The sequence below is a fragment of the Epinephelus fuscoguttatus genome, linkage group LG16 (genome assembly GCF_011397635.1).
Source record: "Epinephelus fuscoguttatus linkage group LG16, E.fuscoguttatus.final_Chr_v1".
Lineage (NCBI taxonomy): Eukaryota > Metazoa > Chordata > Actinopteri > Perciformes > Serranidae > Epinephelus > Epinephelus fuscoguttatus.
The window spans coordinates 13,633,200-13,647,256 of NC_064767.1; the positions used below are offsets into that span (position 1 = coordinate 13,633,200).

Consider the following 14,057-nt stretch of genomic DNA (forward strand, 5'->3'; position numbering starts at 1 on the left):
GTAACAGATTAAATAAAGATAAATCGACAGTAGTTGACTTTATTATTGGTCAAAAACAGCAAAAACAAAAATACAGTTTTGGATAGACATACATTAGTATAACCTGTGTCGCGCAAGTTACTGAAAATAATGATTAGTTACAATAACCACTCATTTCAAAAGTAAGTGAATCACTTTTATAACTAGAATGTGCATTTCCTGAAGAAATGCAGTGTGAGAGCTGGAAGCAGCTGATGTAAGCTACAGCCCCAGCAGAAATTTTTCAAATCTTTTAACACCACCTACTATACAGATCAAATTGTATCACAACCTTGCTATCTAACAGGGTAAGCTGACCATTACCACGGCTTAACCACAGAGCCAGCAGGGAGTCCCTGAAACACAAAGTAGAAATATACATGTTGTTGCTGTGGTACAGCTCTCACTAATTCTACAGAGCAATGAATCAAGGAGGGCATGTTGAAGAGGAAGGTGAAGAAGGAGGAAGATGGAAAAAAAGAGGAGGAAGACAAATGAGAAATACGGGAGGGTCTGCCAGCAAAACTGCCTCGACCATACTATTTAAAACTTCTTACATTAAAAGATCATGTATTTCTTATTAACAAAGCACAATGCCTGAGTAGATATACAACAATGTTTAGTCTGCATCAACCAGGTCGCAAACTCCTTTACCATCCTTAAACACCACTGTTAAGTCAAGAACTTGTTGAGCTAACTGCCAACTGAAAAGCTGAAGACTGGCTTCACACTACGACCTAGGCTGTCACCAGGGTTGCATGTAAAGGCAGATTTCAACTAGTATCAAGACAAAATTCTGAAAATATTTACACTTCATCTAGAGCAGTGTCATTAGTTCACTTTCAGTTCAGTCAGTTTAATATATTTAGCGCCATATTTGTACTAGGCCATGTCATCGAGCTAGTTTGCTGTCTCTGTTAAGTAGCTGTCCATTAGTCACTCATTCTACAGCAGGAAATGACACTTCAAAATAAAAGCTCTGTGGAAATCAATGTACTTTAAAAAACACAACAAAAACTTTTTTTTTTTTTTTCTTTTTTTTTTTTACAAACTTGACACGTTTGTGAGTCAAATCCGGTCCATTCACAATGAACCTTCGACCCACCAGTTGGGAACCACTGATCTGGACAACATAGAGATGTCTGTAATTTATTATTACGTCGTACGAGACAAAGTCGTGTTTAAAGATGTTCTAATTTCCACTGACTGTAGTAGTGTACATGACGATAGCATTCAAAATATTGCCCCCCAAAAAATTGTGTTTTTAGTGTTGCCGTGGGACAGCGGTGGACAAGACAACTGTCCAATTTTTTATCCATGAGAGTAAAATGAAAAACAACTGTTTCATAGACATTTGACATTAATTTCTCATCACGACAGACATAATGAAACAAAGTAATAAAAGTTATTTACAGAAACAAACACACCAAAATGTATTCTTTGTAACTTTAACAGTAATTTAAACCCATAGAATAAAATAAAATAAAAAAATGCATACAATAATGGACGTAGCTATTGCAGTGTCACCCACTGGTTTGTGGACTCCCGTTTTGCGGTCTTGAGTTTGGCATTTTGACAGTTGCCGAGCTGGTTCTTGGAGCCTGAAGTGTCCAACATATTTGGTGCCTCCGTGTGAAGCCTAATGTGTTGACCCCAACATTTATGGTGCCGCCGAGTGAGGTAAAAATATGTTGACCCCAACACATACATTAGATATCTTTCAGTAAAAACCCCAAATAGTGTTTTCCTTTGAGTTGTAACGAAATGTTGCCATTAATCTCTACAGTTTAAAGGCCCTGACACACCCAGCCGATGGTAGGCCGTTGGTCAGTGTTGGGCTGTCAGCGATTATCTGTTGCCATAGTTGCTGCGATGTGTAATGCAATGTTAGTACACATTAATCCTCGTTGTCTTCTTTTCCGCCCATACAGCATGTTGAATAGGCGTTGGAGATGGTGGAGCCTGTTGGTGAATGAAATCACTCTGATTGGCAGTTCAGCTCAGCACACGAGAAGAGAAATGGAAGTGGGGAAAGTGAACAAGGGGATAAAGTCGAGAGCGTATGCGACTGAAACAAACTTGTTATACAAGGTAAGCTGAACTCTTAAGCAGAAACCTTACTGATATTCTGAGTTAATTTTCACTGGTGCACGATAAATATCCTCTGTTCTTTTAACACTGGATTGCAGAGTTGGGTATAATGCGTTACAGCAACGCGTGTCCTTAGGTTACTCGTTACTGCAAAAAGTAATCAAACGCGTTACTTTGCTGTTTGAGTAATCAAATACTTAAGTACATTTTCAAACAAGCCATCAGTTACTTCCATTACTTTTAGAACGCTGGTCCTTCAGCTCCGAAACAGCAACGACTGTCTTTTGGTTCTAATAACGGAGATAATGTTAAACCTATCAGTCCGAAAGAAGCCATGAAGCTTGTGGCTCGCTACGTGGTAGAGGAAATGCTGCCATTGTCTACAGTGGAGTCTAAAAAAAAGATGGAGGAGGACTTGCTGACAGACAGGTCAGACTCAGGACTTGCATTATGCCTGGTACACACTACACGACTTTTCTGCCCGTTCTGAAAGTCACTATGTCACATTACACGATTGTGGAGTCATAAAATCGTGCCGTGACTTAGCCGGCAGACATGACACACTATACGATGGTACTCACCAATTATCCCCGGTCGTCTTTCACGACGTGTGTGATGTCATCAGGTTATTCTTGTCCTATTTTTATTACTTTTACTATTATTTCAGTCACTGTGTCTGTTCATGTGCCGGCCGAAATCTTGCAGTCATCTAAAATCGTCAGCAGATGGCAGGAGCTACATTTGAAGCACCGTAAGCAAGCATTCAAGCTACTGGATCCTCCACAACCAAGTTCCTACAAATGTTTCACAATAAAAGCCTATTTAGAAAATGGAGGGATTCTCTCAGCCGAGGTTATAAGGGGCTTTTAATTTGAAAGAAATTCAGGTAATTCAGAAATTCATTTGTTGAGCTTAAAATGACGGCACGATATGTTAACTTTATAAAGACAACGGGAGCGGATGAAAAGTAAGAATGTAAAAACACAGAGGGATTAATAAATAACGGACTGTCTATAATGTAGTAATGTAATGTTATTACTTTATGTCCGACCGTGAGGATGTACCATTGTTTGCTAGCTTGATGCTAATGACAGTAACGTTAACTCAGCGGGTTGACAAAGTGCCTCTGCTGTTTCACACCATCATTTCCCCCTTTTACTCTGTGTGGTAACATCCCTAGAGGAAATATTAAAAATGCTGGGGTGTTGTTGTCATACAGTTGTCTACGGCAGCAGATCGTTCTGTGTTTCTACTGGTCAAAGTGACGGCTGTGATGGGAGAATTGGATCTCAGTGAAGGGCAAGTGGTCCATAACTTTAATTTTGGAGACAAAAAAATGTAGGCTTAGCGCCCTGTGGTCCATTGCCCAATAGGAAATGTAGAATACTCAAAAGTACTTTAAAAGTGCTTGAGTTACTTTTCTCAGGAAGTAACGCAGTAAAGTAACTGGTTACTTTAAAAAAAAAGTAACGCATTAAAGTACTTTGATTACTTTTAAAGTAATCCTTACCCAACTGTGCTGGATTGTGTTGTTAATGTGTTAACTGGCTAACTCGCGTCAGGGTTATTTCCTCTCATGCAGTGGCAGAACCTTTGTACCTGTTGGCCGTCAGTTTGTCGTCTTTGCGATGCGTTCATGTGCAACACAACAGATGGCTTTCACCGCCGCTAGTTCTTTGATATTGGTTTGGTGTGTCGGGGCTATAAGAGAAGGCTTGGATGGAGTCACACGTGTAAACTGTCATGGTTTGGAGTCTAATTTGCTTCATGCACATTTTATATTATAAAGTAAGTTATTCCCAATTTCACATTGATTTTTAGATCGTTACAACACTTCATCCCAACCCCCTGTCACCAGATCAGGGCCCCATACCCAGATAAAGATTCTTGGCGCACACACACAGTAAATAAATAAACCTTCCATAATGTACATACCAGAGAATAAAGATTGTAGATGGCCATGAGGGTCAACGGAAGGCCAATGCAAATAATTATGCACGTCACCACGTACATGATGAATCCAGCTTTGTCATTATAATCGTAGTACCCAAAGGGGGTGTAAATATAATCACTGGAGCCCAAAGTGATGTTGCTGTAATTATTGGAGCCAAAGGTGATGTTGTTATGATTATAGATGGTAGTGGGGGGGTAGGGGACGAAGGGGAGATCATGAGGGAAAGAGTCGATGTAGATTTGATCGTGTGAGTCAACAAAGACAATGTCGTCGGGAGGTTCTTCCATGTAGTAGTCGCCACTGTAGCTGTCATAATAGCTTCCGTCCTGTGAGGAGCTGTCATTGTTGAAATCTCCCATTCTTCGGTGAAACCTGGTGTTTAAGAGATCAAGTTATAGAAAGAAACATGTTGCTTATTGTCTACCTAATGTTGTCAAGTAGGGGTAACAATACATGTATTCTTATATTACTGTAAGACCTTTCACCAACAATCATATTGTCACAACACACAAAGCTATTTTGCATATCTCAGCTCTCATCTTTTCCTGGAAAACTATAAACATCACATTAATAACTCTCTGTGGGTTGATCAGAATATACAGTAAATCCAAAACAGAAAAGGTGATAATAGAAATAAAAATGATAATAATAGATACAGAGACTCAGTTTCTGGAATCTCTTAACAGCACCACCAAATTCTTCCCGAAACTTTCTGAAAACTGCAAATATAACTATAAATACCTTTCACTGGGTTGGTCAGAAAATACAGTAAATACAAAACAGAAAAGGTAATAATAATAAGAAGAAGACAAAGATGAAAAAGAAGTCTTTGTAAGCATTTTCTAGATATACAGATTCCTGACATTTCTAAACTGTATCACCTGATTCTTTTTTTAATTCTTTATTCCAAATGCTGTAAATGTTACTAATGTATTTATTAGCTTTTTCAGAACGTTTTTATTCTCCGCTATCTCTTTGTTACACAATGACATACTTACACTTCAAAATCGTATTAAAGGGCAGAAGAGAAAAAACAAGCAAATTACCAGAAAGTGGTTTAACTGAAGTAAAGTGTACACCCTCGGTTCAAAGCTGTTGCACAATTTGCACATTAAATTTTATGACTCTGTAATTCTGTGTCCCTAACATCAATCTTTACATACAGAAAAAAATAAAAGTTATGTCAGAAAATTTACCTCTGAGAGCTCGAAAACCACAGCGACCTGGATGAGGTTTCGATGCCAATGTTCCTCACATCCAAAAAGTGTAACACTGTTAACAAGTGCAAAATAATAATAATAATAATAATAATAATAATAATAATAATGATAATAATAATAATAATAATAATAAATAAAAATAAAAAGTGTATTCTTCAGAATAAATATTAAAAATATGGATGCTGTATAAAAATACTGTATTTAAAAAAAATAAAAATGTATAAATATATTGCACAGGTATGAAAGAGTGAGACTGATATGACATGTAATGGTGTAGAATGATGTGAGGAAGTTGGCTGGGGTTGGTCAGGGCTTACTAGAGTTCAGTGTACTGATGGCCATGGGGAAAAAACTGTCTCTGAGTCTGGAGGTGCGTACCTTGGCAGTCCTGTAGCGCCTGCCGGAGGGCAACAGTTGGAACAGGTGGTGACCAGGATGTGAGGGGTCCCTTATGATTTTTGTTGCTCTACTGAGGTAGCAGGAGGTGGCGATGTCCTCCAGGGAGGGCAGTGAGCAGCCAATAATCCTTTGAGCTGTCCTCACTACCCTCTGCAGAGCTTTCTTGTCCGCAGCTGAGCAGCCAGCGTACCAGACCGTGATGTTGTAGGTCAGAACGCTCTCGATGGCTGCCCGGTAAAAGGCCACCAGCAGCTTCTTCTCTACATTGTTCCTCCTGAGTACCCTCAGGAAGTGGAGTCTCTGCTGTGCGTTTTTAACTGATGCCCTTGTATTGGCAGACCAGGAGAGGTCGTCTGAGATTAGGATCCCCAAGCAAAGCAAAGCAGACAAAGCAGCCCTGTCTGAAGTCCACCCAAATATGTCTGCCCAGCAACTGCAGGCAGAGCATCAAACTCTCCTTTGTGCTGTCAGTGCCAAGGTGGGCACAGCCAAGGTGCTCTTGAGCAAGGCAGTGAACCCCAACTGTTCGGGGCGCCTGTCCAAGGCAAACAAGGCGTCTGTTCAGCAGTGGTAACGCTACATTTTACTTGTAACATAGGCTATGTCACGCCTTGCTAAATGAGAGGTCGCTGGTGGTTTTAGCCACACAAAACACAATCTGCCCAAAATAACTTGAACTTGTTTAAGATGATATATCAGTTATATATATATAGAGATATTTTGGAGTTTCAAATTTTATGCTGTGGATCACTGCTACACGCCGCTCAGAGGCGGCAGCAGTGGGGCATTGCTGTGTTCAGGCGGAGCCACAATACAACCATCTTGTTGTGGTTGGGATGTGCGTGCGTTAAATCATTCCACAACCAGAAACCATACTAGAACCAGCTGGAAACATTGACAATTATAAATCAGCAGCCAACAATGCAAGAAGACAGAAAAAAAGACACAAGGACACAAGTTAAGGAGCTGATGGGATCACACTTCACTGGAGTTGTACGTTGTGTAATTCCATGTGACAAATAAACTATTCATTGATTGATACTTAATATGTCTGAGCCTGGACCTTCTGAGTCATAAAGGTGACAATAATATATCACTTAATCATTTACTATAAGTGCAGTCTTATGAACAGCACTAGCAGCCCTGACTGTATAATTACCCAACAGACAAAAGGATGTTACCTTTAATCTGCATCTACAAAAAACACACAGTTAAAGATGTAAATGCATAATGTGATACAACAGCGTAAAAGCCTACTGGAAAAATACAGTTAAAAGTTTTGAAAGCTCTTGGATGACAGCCTCACAGTGCTGCAGAGTTTGTTAACCAGTCAATTAACAGATGGTATCAGTGATTCCCTGCAGCAGCTTCCTCTTTTTCTGTGTCTGCTTCACAAACTCGCAACAGAGAAAAACAAGTACATTTAGACTCACTGTTCTTCATTTGCCTGGAAGGTTTACTGAATGGGCCTACTGGGCACAGACTCAGGGACCCAAAGTCTAAGTGGGTCCCCCTGGCTCTCACCTACAAAACTTTGCTCATATGAACACATATTGATCAGGAAGAGATGCAAAATGACAACAACGAGAAACAAAGTTACCTCAAAGAGGCACAAAAGAATACAAAACCAAAAAAGATGCAAAGCAATGACACAAAATGGGCTAAAAGACTGTAATATCTGTGCGTCTTGCTCCTACGTAAGAGAGATGGGGAGCCTTTGGCATACCTGTGCCCAGGGGCCCATTGTCTGATGAGTCCCCCCTGATCATTTGACATTACCTCAAGTGATCCCAAATGAATAAATGTAGGTATGAAAAAAAAAACTCCAATAGAAGTATGAGAAATCATTTAGTTATTCAAATGATACTGCTTTACGCCTCCCTGCTATCAGTATGGTTGGGTTATATGTTGACATATACCAGGAGACAATAGAGATTTGTCAGCCAGCAGAGATTCTGTTGATGTATCAGGTGTCAATTCAGTGAGTTAGTCAAAGGCAGACGAGCCCGTGTTTGTTTGGCAACAGGTTTTTATTGAATTTCCAGAAAATGCAGAGTTTGTATAAGTTTTCATAAACTGTGAAATTTGAAGTCATCCATATTGCCAAGCACATAACAGCTGGTACATCACACCCTAAAAACTAGCATGCTGTACCTTACTGATAAATGCAACTCAAAATTCTTACAAAGAATTCTGATCTCTGACTCAAGACAGACGAGCAGAAACTTAAGGAAGAACACTAAGGTACTACATTTATGACCCCGCTCCATCTTGTACAGCCACTATCTAACATTCCTCATGGCAGGTAAAACCTCACACACATGCACAATGCATATAAGCACATACAGGCCTGTTGTAATGTTTGCGAACCTCATGTGTCATCAAAACATGTCACAAACTGGGTGAGGAAATCAGACAAAGTAAAGATATCAGACAGTTTAAAAACAGGTACAAAGACAGTATTTTCACAAGGTACAGAAATGATTAGAGGGAACGTAAAGCACACTCAGGGTGACACTGTTGTTAGTATTCTCAATTTGTATTTTTGAATTTGTTTTATACACAGGGTAATATTGATTATCAGGTATTAAGAAGTGCAGTGGTGTAAATGTGTGGTTGATCGATGGTGAGGAGAGTGCATTTATGTAATAGTTTGATAAGTGACTGATTAGTATAGTTTGGGATTGGAGCTTTTCGGATATGAAATGTTAATTCGTGTTTCTCATTGTAGGTCTGTTCATGATTTATTGTTTGTCACTGTTTTGGAGGGGTTTTTTTCTACAATCTTATTTTTACTATATAATGATGAAAACTCTGTCTGTGGATGTGTCTGTTCCACATTTTTCTCCTCACTGACTTGGTCAATCCATGTGAAATTTGGCACAGTGGTAGAGGGTCATGGGAGGATGCGAATGAAGCAATATTACATCAATTGGCCAAAGGGGGGCGCTATAGCAACCGATTGACATTGCAAACTTTGAATGGGCATATCTCATGCCCCGTATGTCGTAGAGACATGAAACTTCGCACAGAGATGCCTCTCCTCATGAGGAACACATTTGCCTCAAGAACCCATAACTTCCGCTTATATAGATTTTCTGCCATTTAGAATTTTTTGAAAAACACTTAAATCTAGGGACCAATATCTAAAGTTCACTCTTGGCAAAAGATGGAAAACTTACTAAAACTGAGCTCCTATAAGGCAATGAATATTGCGGAGGGTGTGGCTCATCACATAAAGGTGTATAACATCTCAAGGGTTTCACCCATCACCACACAACTTATCTAGGCCTAACCGCCGTATGGATTTTACTAAACTTGGTAGATATGTAGAACAGGACGCCTCAAGACTGGAGAAATTTAACTCTAATTGGCAACTGGGTGGCGCTATAACAACAGAAAAATGCTTAAAAATGGCTCAAATGTGACCGATCGCTGTGGCTCCCCCTGTGGACCAATGTTTTTTTTTCTAATTTTTGGTATGACTAAGTCATGGTATGGTATGCTGTACATAATCACGGAAACTGTCAGTGTGTCATTCTGTCAGGCAGTCATTCTGTCTGTCCCACGTTTGTCTACTTGTCGGGGTCTCCAGCAGCCAGCCTCGACTCCAATCAACCGCCGCCTTTTCAGGTGTGTGAGCTCCTGGGAAGGGGAGTTACCCAATACCCCAAGTGGAACATCAGCCTCTCCCTGCTTCCTAACTCCACCCCTAACCATACACCTAGGCCTCCTAATTATGTGCCATAACACTAGTCAATCTATGTGAAACTGCACATAGACATCGAGGACTGGCATAGGTAGAAGGTGACAAAGCTACCAATGGGTATGGACTAGTATATTCTATCTCATTTTATTATTACTTTTTTAATGTTTGAAATCAATCAATCATATCGTCACATATATGGACAAAAATACCAATGAAAATAAGGAATTATTTGTTTATTGAATAGTTTTTTTTAAACCTTTTTTATAGTTTATGCACAGAAACCATATATTTTATAACATATTTTATAATAGATTACTACTGGCAATTTTATCATATAAATATATAAATATAGGTATAAATATATATAACCTATACTATATATATGATATATATGTATATATAGACTGTATATATGAGTTCCCTACGCCATGTGTGCTGTTTTGTCCCTCACATCCACAGAGTCTACATTAAATACGGTGAATGACGACAGGGTGTATAGTTGCATGATAACCTGCACCTGCTTCTAAAAAAAGGTGGGCAGGCATGTACACAGTGTATGCAAAGTACATCACAACGGCAGATCTAATCAACAGGAAAGAAACATGTATAGTCCGTTGATACACATCTGCCAGTTCTTTCTGTGCATAGAAATGATGATTTATGCAGTCCACATGTCACTTCTGTGTTGATTTATGCTCACATATAATACATATACTATCACTATATATATATATATATATATATTTCTAAGGTGGCCCCAGTGCAACTGCCCCACCTGCACCGTATATATTTACACCCCTGGTCCTGTGTCTATCATTTCTGTTTGCCTACTCCCCTTTCTCTGCCCACATGAGGTTGACTGTGGACATGTTGCCATCATTTATACTGCTTGACTGCTAACATCATTGCTGTCCATTCTGCAACAACAAAGAGAAGCCAAAATCTTGTCTATGGTCCCTTTCCTCATGAAAATATACATAACTGAGTCTGCGAGAGGACTTAATCTAAGAAACACAAAATGTTGCTGACAATATTGTTATTTCTGCCATTCTCTGTCAGGGACCAAATGATGCTGGGCAGGAACAGCAGAGTGTAAAGAAGCAGCACCAGGACCAAAACTCCCACAATCCGACGTTTTTCATCAGGCGGAACTGAGATGGAAGCAGACAGGGCTTTGAGGGTCCCACCCAAGAAGAATATGAGCAGTGGAAGGGGTAGGAGTAAAAAGGTGGCGGAGATTGCTTCTTCAACTACAAAATTTACACAAAAATAGGAAGGGAGGATATAGATTGTAGGAAGGGCCCAGACCATGACACAGACCAGCACAGAGGTCTTGATGGTTCGTCTGAAGCGGTACCACAGTGGGAAGACGATGACCAAAAACCTGCAATACAAGACAGACACAGCTTCAGAATGATATCATAATACAATGGCTCAACACAGAAGTAGGTACACACATACTGGATAGACAGACAGCTACCTTTCCAGGGCGATGCACACCATGAAGCAAGCACTTGCCATCACACCGAAGAAGTAAATATAAAAAATGTAATACTTCTTCCAGTCCTCAGGTTTTATCAACCAAACGATTGTGCAGCAGAGCTGAATGAGGTCGGAAATGAGAAGGTTGATGACGTAGATCGGAGCAACGTGATCATTTTGCACCTGCAGGAAAACATTGGTGAAAGGAAAAAAGACAGTTTTCAAGATGTTCTGAACTTCACCTCCTCTGAAAATGTTATCTTGCTCACATCTTACTACAGTCAGAGGTGTGGCTTCATTTTGCCTTCCCTGTCAGTTATATAAACAACAGATTGCATGTCAACACTTAGAGTAAATAAATGAAGCTCAGTCATAATGCATACCAGGGAGTAAAGAGCAAAGATGGCCATGAGGGTCAAAGGAAGGGCGATACCAACGATGATGCATGTCACCACAAATGTGATGAATCCAGCTTCTTCATTATGACCGTAGTAGTCATAGGAGGAGTTGCTGTAATCAAAGCTGTCCTCCCATGAACTGTTGCAGGGATCTTCCATTTTCCTGAGTGAAACCTGTTTAAGAGATCAGGTCATAAAGAGGGAACAAGTTTTTAGAATGAAAAATAAAAATAAAAATACTAATGATTATAATAAGGAGAATAATAAAAGAAATATCTACCCGACATGGTTCAGAAAAATCACTAAAGCTGTGAGGTGTAAGTTCACACAAATACATTATACTTATAGACAATCAAATAATAAAAACAGCTTTTTGTTTTCAGTTGACATTCCTTAATATTTGTTACATTATAATATCATTTAAAGATTGTGTATGCCTCATTTTTTGCCGTTTATTCTGACAACATTTTGGATCTACCAACATTTTGGTATAAAAATGTTCCAGGGACGTTCAAAGCATGTTGCATGTCATCCCCACCTCTCTCTGTCTCTACTGTCTCCTCTCATCAAAGACTAAAATGCCTCCAAAAGAAAAAAAAAACTATACAGATGATGACCCCAATTAAGCTTTTACCCTCCCTGAACTATCTGCTTCCTTCTATCTACCTTCACTCTCTCCTTCTTTTCTATCCATCTGACCCTTCGGCTCCCACTCTGACCCCCAGATGGCACTATTACTCCCACTCATAGTCTCAAGTATGTGTATCAGAGAAGTACTGTCTGTAGGTATCGGCTCCATTCCTGAAATTTCTAAACTGTACAATCTAGTTCCTAAATTCTTCACCTCATATTCTTAACTGTTATCTGCTATATCTTTGTTACACAGTAAAATACATATATTTCTAACAAGTCAAAATTGTATTTAAGGGAAGAGAGGAAGAGAAAAAACAAGCAAATTAAGTACAATGCGAGAACTATACAAGCTGTATATTTATTTTTATGACTGTTTGCAATTCTTAAAAAACTTAACATATAAAGGAAAAAAAGTTTTGTGAGAAAATTTACCTTTGAGAGCTCCATGACTGCAGCGCCCCGGATGAGTTCCTTACGCCATTGTTTGCCCCTCACATCCAGAGTCTACATTAAATACGGTGAATGACGACAGGGCGTTTGGTTTCATGATAATCTGCTCCTGCATCTAAAGAACGGAGGGCAAGCATGTACAGTGTATGCAAAGTACATCGCAATGGCAGATTTAATCAACAGGAAAGAAACATGTATACTCCATTGATAAACATCTGCCAGTTCTTTCTGTGCATAGAAATGATGATTTATACAGTCCACATGTCATTTCTGTGTTGATTTATGCTCACAGTTATCAATCAATCAATCAATCAATCAATCAATTTTATTTATAAAGCCCAATATCACAATTCGCCTCACAGCATACGACATCCCTCTGTCCTTAGGACCCTCCTTAATGAGTTCAGTTTTGCAAGCTCATCCTGTACCTGCTTGCTACCAGAACTAAAGAGTTACTTTCACAAACTCAGTTCAAGACACAATCCAATAATTAAGACTGGTGACCCCATTCATACCTATAGTGAAATAGGCTTAGAGTTGGTTGATGGTATAGGCAGCTGTCATCACTTATCGGAAGAACATTTCTACCGATTTCATACTTTTTTTTTTTCCATTTCCACATCCTTTACTTCCCTTCTTCAAAATATTGTACATGTTTCCCATCATCTCAGGTTATTTGTTTGTCACACAGTCAGATGCTTTGTTTTTAATAGGTCAAATTTGAATGTACATTAAGCAAAGGGGGGTGGAGGATGCCAAAAGAAGTCTGTGACCAGTTGCAGTATAGTCCTCCAGTATGGGGTCAGATCAGTCTCATAATGAATGAACTCACGCAGGGTTTTTCACAAATGCATATGCTCTGGTTTGCAGTTGTATTTTGGACTCACTAATGCACATGATCTGTTTCGCAAATGCACATGCTCTGGTTCACAAATATAATGTTTATGCAAACTTGTGATATAAATTCGGAAATGCACACGCTCTGCTTCACAGATATTATTTTGAGGCACACGTGTAATATAAATTCACAGATCATGTGAATCGCTGAATGTGCATTTACAAACTGCTTCTCATTTATGAACCTCTCTACATTTGTGAGAGAAACCTGTGTGGTGAATTTTGAGACTCCCCTGACGTCGCAGGTCAACGAACGTCACCATTGGCTGATAAATCTGTCAATCAAATTTATGATTCTGATTGACAGATTCATCAGTTAATCAGGTGTGTTCACTTTCAGCCAATCATATGGCTCCTTACATTTTCTCCACACTTTTGTGGAGACAAAGAATTTTATGACAAAGTTATTTGGCTGGTCGCTTCTGCGCTCATTTGTGTATACTGTGAATAAAAACGGAAAGCTCGCAAATCCTTTAGGTACCCCAGTTCTACAGTATTTTACCTCTGATAGCGTTCCATTTACACTGACCTGTTGGGGTCTGTTTGTTTAAGAGGCAGCAGATAGCGTCTTTTCCTAAATATATCATTATGAAAATAATGTGGGCTGCACAGCGTAGTGGCCACAGTAAAATCAGACTATCAGCGTTTACATAGGTTACTTGGTGGCTTTGCAATCAATTTGTAATAAGCTTCTGCCATCGGGGGCGAAATTTCGCGGAAAAAAATCTGCTTTATGGCAAGAAACGCGTCATGTGAGTTTTTCCGAGACGGGTATGGCTGCAGCCTGGAGCCTCTCGTCTCATGGC

At 39.5% G+C, this 14,057-nt stretch overlaps 1 pseudogene; it reads right to left on the minus strand.

Moving 5' to 3' along the window:
- Window positions 1-5,589: 5,589 nt before the first annotated feature.
- LOC125903842 (G-protein coupled receptor 4-like) lies at window positions 5,590-11,430 on the minus strand (annotated as a pseudogene).
- Between the last annotated feature and the right edge of the window lie 2,627 nt (window positions 11,431-14,057).